Genomic DNA, 8,914 nt, shown 5'->3' with positions numbered 1-8,914 from the left:
GACTGAAATTTGGACCCCCTTATTTGTCAAAGAAAACCTATGGGCCATGGGTGGCCACAGATATTTTGTGCCATTGGCTGAGATAATATAGTACTTATTCGGAGGGGATTTAAGATCATACCAATGATGCACCCAGCGAGGGGCAGAGGCCTAGAAGAAAAAATTGCTAAAGTCTTTAAGCAAAATCACTACTGAATTTAAACGAAAGTGTTAAACAAATTTTCTTTAAACCCACAAAAAATAATATGTGCTAGTAAAAAGATACGTGACTATAATAAAACTATTTTTTCAAGGTAATGATGTCACAAACTAATAAAATGCTGTTTTAATTTTCTTAAAATGTTGGTTTCACTCACCTTTTCCATGCTAAAATGTCACTACTTGGCTTGCCCACACCCTAGACCATGGCTTGCCCCCCCTACCCTCTAGTTATGATCCTGGGTAAGCCCTTGGATCATCCCTTGACAGAAACCCAGGCAATGGTCTGCTGTATCACTGCCAGTAGGTTCACGGTATTAATATAGCAGAGGTCTCAGAGCAACTGAATTTCCAAAGTGCCCAAAGCTCCTAGCCATCCCTGCTGTCTTCTAATCAGTAAAGGGAAAGTCATAGGCTGAGAATCTTTCCATCTGCTCACACACACTTGCTTTAGCAATATCTGTTCAGCAGCAAAGATAAATTGAACCAAATACAGCTGCTTTTGGTCCAAACTGTTCTATGTGCAAGTAGCTTCAACTAGCATTTTTTGTGAGGTACCATCCTGGCAGTTTGGTGGATATTGTAATATCCAGTTCAAACCAATTTTTGATGCAACACTATTAGCATGCCCACATCGAGAATTCACCTTGATAATTTGCAGGCTAATCTGATGCGGGGGAAATTAGATTGAATCGGGAATTTTATTCAAAGTTTTTCCTTGGTTTTTATCGGATGTTGTAATTTGCCGATAAAAGCAATTCTTTGAGATTACATTCGAGTGATAATTATGAGACTCAAGTAGAACTGACTGGAAATTTTTACTATGTTCTTTTTTAATTTTTAACTGATTGCTGTGATTTCCAGTGAAACAAAAGCCTTCATTCTCCAATTGTATCACATTAGAGACCTGATGTTTTTTTTTTTTAACTTGCCTGTGGCCAGGTATATTTCCCAGCAAGCTTGGTTTTTTGCAGTCAACTAAAATTGATGTAATAACTTTTATTTAGGAAAACACAAAGGCAATCAAGTTTAACACATTGTCTGCTGATGTAACCTAGATAGACAACAGTAGTTATGTATTACCAAAGGTGGGATATAAATGCAGAATGTAGGAAACACATGGTAACTCGTGACCTGCCCATGACAGATGGTGCGTGAAATAGGAATAAACTGGTGACCCGTCACTAAACAAAACACTATGTGTTTTGATTTTGTCGATTGTGATAGATTTTAAAAAGTAATGAGACAGTTTTTTCATTTTTTCCATTTTTTAAATCTGTCACCTGAGCTAATTGTGATGAAAACTTGATGGCCCCAACCCTTTCTCCAATAAGTTCATGACCTCATGGACTCATGCGGATTGTGTGGCCCCTTCTCTGCTACTCCTTGGCCGTATGCTTCATCCTCACATACTTCATTTGTGTTTACTCCCATGTGAGTGATTCCTTCCATCAATAAAATATTCTCCTTGTACCAGTAAATGAGCCATAACTCGTATGACGTCACCTATTCTTGAAAAGTGGGTGGCAGTGTTATCAATTTTTCCATTTTATTGTTATGAGAGAACAAATGCCTGAATGAGGAAAATTGATAATTTCTAATGTAAGCAATCCTTCTCCTCAATCAGGGGCGGATCCAGGATTTTTGTGTGGGGGGGCACCAGGGTCCGACTGGTCTTCTCATATTTGAGATTAAAAGCAAAATACGGCAATTACTGTAGAAAATATTCTTTATTTCCATATGAAAGTTGTTGACGTTAAATTAAATGACTGAGGCTCTGTAATAAATAAAATAAAAGGATCGTACAAAGGCATACCCAGGATCATAACAAGGGGGGGCAAGCCATGGTCTAGAGGATGGGCAAGCTATGATCTAGGGGGTGGCAAGCCAAGTTGTGACATTAGTTTATGGGATTATTTCCTTGAAAATATAGTTTTATTTTAGTTACATATCTTATACTAATACATATCATTTTTCGTGGGTTTAAAGAAAATTTGTTGAATACTTTCGTTTCAATTCAGCACTGATTTACTTAGAGACTTTTGTAATTTTTGCTTCTAGGGGCAGGCAGCTCTCCCCCCCCCCCCTTCCCCTCGCTGGGTACGTCCATGCCAACGTAATGATAGCTGTATTAAAAATCTTGTCTATTTTTTAAGCGTCTATGGGGGGTGAGGGGCACGTGCCCCCCCTAAATCTTCCTATGCCTTCCATTTGCCATTTTATTTTTATCCTTAAATTGTGGGAATGTTTTTGAAGATTTTGAATGCTGACTGCAGTTAAACGTAAATAAACATTTAACCATTGCTTGATTATCTGCAGCAATTTTCCAAAATTTTTATAGCTACCCAGATATCTTGCACTTAGGCACTTTCCTTTAGTGTTAGGATCGCTAAGGGGCTTAACTCTCAGGGGCCAGCCCTCACGGCATGGGGTGCCTCCTCGAATTCTATTCCACTGCCCATTTCCCAGTGTTTCATACCCACTGCACACTGCCATTGTGCCTATGACAAGTGCCCACATATAGGCCCTTCCTAGGATAATAAGGGTTCTCTCCTTACGAGACACTTGGCCTGGCTAGAAGGGAAAATATTTCTTGCTTCTTTCCCACACTGGCTGTTAGCTTAAATCACCAACTCCTGCTTTGCAAGGGTTTGATGAATTCCAATTTCAAGTCTGAGTGGATCACCTCCTTTATACTTCACTTATACAAGGGGTAACTTTTCTATTCCAATTTTTGTGTGATATACATTCCCTCACTCAGTCAGTGATTCAACTCCAATGCTGGTCGTGTTAGGTGAGGGTAGAGCTCACATTTGACTAGGCCATAGATATGTGAACTTCACACACATAACGTAGGTGGGTCAGTTACTTTCTCTGTGCCACCCTACACTTTGAAGATTTTCATTTGGGGGTGTCTGAAAGCTTCATTCAGGATTTGAACTGAGGACCCATAAATCAGCAGCCAAATGCTCTTTCAGGCTCATATAGGCTACCATGTTTTCCTATACGCAATAAGATACATTTTAGAGACAAAATTTATTCCACCGGAATTTTTCATCAGGGATTTGTATTGGTTTTTACTGGGTGTGTTAATTTCCAGTTCAAACCAATATTGGGTGCTATATTTTGGACAGTTTCATTATTGTAGCAACCACTTGCTACAATTTTTAAATAAATATTTTTTTAAACAATTAAAAAGTACCATACCTTTTTAATTGTTTACAATGGATTTTCACAAAGTTAAGCCTGAAACCATCGAGTTTAAATATTTTTTTGCTAATTCTTCTTTTGAGGTAAATTGATTCAGTTAGCATTTTTCATCTGGAACTTTCTTGAGTCTTTACTGGATTCAGCCATTTACTTTCTGAAGAAGTTTTTCTTGCTCTGCCTTTAGTTGACATGTAAGAGGGATATTTTCTCTCCCAATTTATGCCACATGTATTTTAGGGGAATGGGGATTCAATTAGAGTTTTTGTTGGGGGACTTTCCATGTTTTTTTCCAGAATGTAGTGATATCAGTTCAAATCAATCATGTTTGCCATGCTTTTAGCATGCATCCAAGGGGTAGCTTTTCAGTTCCACTTTCTGTCTGATTTTTCTCATCAAATTTGGCTTTAAGTTCAGTGGATTCGTCTAGAAATTTTGTTTGGAAAGTTTCTAATGACTATGGATTTAATTAATCCTATGCACTTCACTCCCATTGATTTTCTGCAAGGTTTCTTGTAATATCAATTCTGGGGGAAGAGGGGAATTTTTCATTGGGAACTTTGAAGATAACCACGAATTTAATAGAGTTACTTTTACTCTGCCTAACGGCTCCTTTAGTTTCTAGTTTTAAGCAATGATAGAGGTTATCATTCTAGATGAATATTTTTAACTAAAAGCCATATTTGATGAAAAAAATCAGACAGAAAGTGGAACTGAAAAGTTACCTCTTGGATGCATGCTAAAAGAAAGCCGAAAAGGGGATTTGGTTCCATTTTCTGCCGGATATATTTGGTCAAAACTGTTTTAGTGTCAATACAGGGTTCAATTGGAGTTATCTACGAGGGACATTGGATGGTTTTTGCGAAAGTAGTGATCTCCAATTCAAATTAACATTTTTGCTATGCTGTTTGCATCCATCAAGGGGTAATTTTTTATTCCAATCCTGTTCCGTGTCCCTCATCATCATGGAAATTAATGAGGGACGGTGGGTATGAGTTCAAATCCCAGCAGTGGCAGAGATTTTTCAAGGACTGACCGAGTATTTTGTGGACAGCACTTCGAGTTGAGCACTCCGTCCGTCGAATGGGACGTTAAATAGAGCCTTGACGCCTGTCGTTGAGAGCAACCTGATACCGACGCCGGGTTTCTCTCCACCCTTCCTTCCGTACCGTTCCCTCATGGCTTAAACGTCCAAAAGTTTCGCTCGCCCCTTCCAAATACCATATCACTTTAATGAGGGACATTTCTTTATTTTAATGGACGTAGCAATTTATGGTTTAAATCATTGTTGATAGAGTACCTAATATTTTTAGCATACTAAAAAGGTGTTCGATTTCATTATCTGCCAGCTGTTTATCGTGACATCTGTTCTAGGCGAAAGCCGATTCAACTAGAATATATAATTGGGAACTTGAAGCGAATAACGAATTTAATTGATGCATAAATAAAATAGATTTTGCTGGCTCCATTTTCTGCCAGCTGTTTATTGTGATATCTGTTTCAGGGGCTAGCAGATTCAACTAGAATTCGTCACGAGGAACTTGAAGCTAATTACAAATCTATCTTAAGGGGGACCCATAAAATACGTATAATTTGCAATACAAAGCTTCCACCACTAACAATCAGTTTCATTTACTGAGTTACGTTTACATAGATTAATCACTCCTTTTCCTCGGTACCTAGGCAACCCGCCTCTGGATATAACAACTGCTGAAAGCTCCCCCGTCATTCCCGATGTGTTCGTAGGTCAGTGTCTCACGTCGACTCCTCTATCTCACCTTCTCTTCCAGCGGAAAATCGATGACGGCGCGCGACAACAACGCCGGCTCCGAGAAGTTTCGGGGTAAAACAGTCGAGCATCGTAATTCGGAGACGGCGGATGCATGTATTCCTCTTGATCCCCAGTCCGCTATACCTACAACCGGAAGTGGGCTTTAAAAATATTGCGTTTTTGAATTTTTATCGCCGTCTCCATTTGCTGGGACGCCTTTGAAGCCTCCATACACACACCAATATTCGACCCTGCCATGCAACTACTCTGCACAGCACCAAGGTAGGCCTTAGTCGATATGTTTTCTGAAATATTGGTGGTAACTCGGGCCCTCCCCGTCAGTCAGCTGTGATCCTTTTTCGCGCACCTCCTACCCCCTGCTTCGTTCGTGACCGCACGCATGTCGACAGCGTCGGAATTGCTTCACGTGGGAGAATGGTAATTTTTGACGCCCACGTTAAAAACTCGACCGCCCAATCTTATTTTTGTGTGGATGGTGATTTTTATTTATATTCCAGCAGCCATTGCGAGGTGAAAATTTTCTATCTCCCACGCTTATTCGTGATTATTTTTGTTTAAAACATTATCCGGGAAAAATGTGGTGCCCAATTAAAATTCTGGACGATCAAATTCTTGCAGTGAAACATGGTATGCAGTGTGTCAGGTGTGGGGCGAGTTAGATTTTTTTTACAGGTTACTTATTTCTTCTTGCATTCGGTATGGTGGCTCGAGATTGGAATATGTTTTTTTCATCTCGTTCGCAGTGTTTGTCTTTAAAATATATTTTTTAAATCCCAGCGTGGATGGAGAGTGTGCCCATTATTTTTTAGGGGCGTTCGCCGGTTTGCGTGTTTCGAATCGTCTATGCTAATATCTTTAAAATTGAGTGAAATACTGAGTTTATTCTAGTACGTGCTTGGTTTTTTCCCGTCGATCTATTGCACGCACTTATCCTCATTTCTAAGGTCTTTTTCTTTCGCCGATCTATCCCACCCAATCGAGGAAGTGTTTATGGTGATCTCCGCCGGGCGGCAGTCTCTAAATCCGCATTTATGTTTGGAATGGGCTCTCTTTAACACCTTTTTCGCGACGAAATATCTTCTCCTCGATAATGGAGGAAATTCATGATCACCAACTTTCACTCTCTCGCTGATGTTTCGGTTTATTCCGGGATTTCGCCATGCCAACCGGCCGGAGGAAAAAGCCGAAACATTGTTGCCATGGGTAACACCACCCCGACATTCCCCCGACAGACGAGGTGCGATCTATGTATCTCACAAGCTTATCTTTGCATATTTCTGTACGTTATCCTTGAAAGATAGTGATCACCGTCCGATTGCAGTCCGGAATAACGTGCACCACGGGTTCTCAGACGCATTTATTTCCCTCCAAAATATTTTACCATTTACGGAAAAGGAGGCTACTTGCGATTTAAACTCCTCTCTCTCCTTCTCTGTTATGGAGAGGTATTTCGGTAAATTTTGGAATTCCGTCGTGCCAACGGGCTCGGGGTAAAGGCCGGGATATTGTTGCCATGGGTAACAACTCCCCAACCCTCCCCCCGACAGACCAGATTTCGAGTTTTATACCTCACAAGCTTATCTAAGCTCATTTTTGTGCGTTATCCGTGAAATTATAGTGTTCATCGCACGGTTGTAGTCCCCAAGCAAGGGCTCCATGGATCCTCAAAACGTCTTTTCCCTCCAAAATATTTTAACCGCGCGAAAAAGGAGGAACTTCGCGGTATTGAGTACTCTCCCTCTCTTTCTGTGATGGAGAGGTGTTTCGGTTAATTTTTGGGATTCCGTCCTGCCAACCGGCTCAGGGAAAGAGGCGGAAAATTGTTGCCATGGGTAACACCTCTCTCTCCCCACAGTACCGGCTTTCTTCCGACCCACCCCTCTTTTAGGATTGGGTTCAACATTCGGTGGCTGGACCCTTCTCCTTGCCAGGCGACACCCCAGCTGATCTTCCTAGTCGTCGATTCGATTCATTCGCCACCCTCCGCCCCTCCCACTCGCTCGAGGGCGACGAGGTGGGGGAGGGTTATGGAGAGGGAAGGTCACCAAGTGGAGGGGGTGGGGGCGTTTAGCGGCGTTTCCCTCGCAACCGTCGAAAGTGTTGAATGGATACCCAGCATTTTAATAGAGCGAAGGTCTTTGAATAGAAGAAGGGTTTGGTGCTTTCCCGGCGAATGCTGTTAACAAAGTCTTCACGGGAAATGAGCCAGGTAAGGATGGACATTGCTGCCAACGTTTCATCGGCCTTCTCTGTCTTATTGCCGGGCTTATATACACCGTTGGGGAGGTCAAGTCGTCTGTGATTGGTCAGTTTTTTTAGGTTTATTTCCTCCTCACAGCTTACTCATTCTTTTTATCATGGGATTCCACGATTTGCTGAGGGTGAAACCCGCGTCCGTTTTATTATTTGTGATTCGTATTTCGATAGCTTCTTTTGTAAGACGGTCCCAATATCCCTTTGCCTTGCAGAGGATTTTGTTTCATTGAACTTGATGGTATGATTGTTTTTAATGCAGTGGTCGGCTGCGGCAGATTTCTCTGGGTATCCAAGCCTAATGCACCGTTTGTGTTCTGACATCCTTGTTTCAATGATTAGTAAGCTGAGAGGAGGAAAGAAACCTAAAAAAACTGACCAATCACAGACGATTTGACCGCCCCAAATGGGTATATAAGCCCGGCACTAGCCATGTCCATCATTCGCCCTGAAGACGATGGCAGAGAAGGCCAGTGAAACGTTGGCAGCAATGTCCGTCCTTACCCGGCTGATTTCCCGCGAAGACTTTGTCTTTGAAAAGGTTTGTCCCATCCCGAAACAAGACGCCTTCGAATTCCATCGCTATAATCAGTGGTGTGGTTGGGCCGGTACGGCGTACCCCCTAAAATCCAAACTCGTTATAAGCGTACCGCTTAAAATACCTTTGAGGCCGTATGTATAATACATGTTCAGCTGTTGGAATTTTTGGTGAGTAGGTATCGCCTAAATTTTTTTTCCTACTACAGCACTGGTTATAATCCTTTTCAAATATATATCATGGGAGTAATTGAGGGGGTGAGAAGACTAAGTGTACAAGTGATATTCATTTTGAAACAGTGGTAGGTGCAGAAATTTAGTATAGAAAACAGACGACATAATCTAAATATTTAGCAGTGCATTTGATTTTCCACTCAGCACAGAACATAGGCTCAGTCGTATCCCTTCGCCACCGAGTTTTTGTATATTTCTTTCATCAATTTCCGTACCTAACTCTGTTTAGAAATAAAATACATTATACCCGTTGACTTCTCACTCTCTCAGTCTGAAAAAATAATACGTATTTCCGTAACAAATTTTTCGATTGACTTGGGCAATCATTTACGGGGAGGAGAAAAAGTATTAACTCGCGCCGCGCCGGTGGATTGGCTGAGTACCTGCCTGTACTCCTATAGTCTACTCTTTATGTTAACCTATTCGTCAGCAGGTTAATTAACACTGTGGGTCGTATTCCAGAACCTATCTCAATGTGGAGTCCTCGCTCTACTTCGGCGTTTCAGATCTGAGACTCAAGTTGCGTTTGAGTTGGAGTTCGTATTCATAGAAACTACCTACTTCCCAACTCACTTGAGCTAGATAGTCTGTGGTAAAATTTACATAATATTGCATCTACCTATACATATTATTTTCATTGTTTATCTCTCGCACATCGAAAACTAGCATTTCTGGAGTACAATATCACTCTTG

General features: G+C 41.3%; 1 protein-coding gene across 1 annotated transcript in view; it reads left to right on the top strand.

Annotated features, from left to right (window-relative positions):
- Positions 1–5,295: 5,295 nt before the first annotated feature.
- LOC124163225 overlaps positions 5,296–8,914 on the top strand; it is a 794,093-nt gene continuing 790,474 nt past the window's right edge. Inside the window, exon 1 of the mRNA XM_046539977.1 lies at positions 5,296–5,458. The gene's annotated coding sequence lies outside the window, so the exon portion shown is untranslated. The remainder of the gene's footprint in view (positions 5,459–8,914) is intronic.

The sequence above is a fragment of the Ischnura elegans genome, chromosome 8 (assembly GCF_921293095.1).
Source record: "Ischnura elegans chromosome 8, ioIscEleg1.1, whole genome shotgun sequence".
In the NCBI taxonomy this organism is placed as follows: domain Eukaryota; kingdom Metazoa; phylum Arthropoda; class Insecta; order Odonata; family Coenagrionidae; genus Ischnura; species Ischnura elegans.
This window is presented reverse-complemented; position numbering and strand designations above follow the sequence as displayed.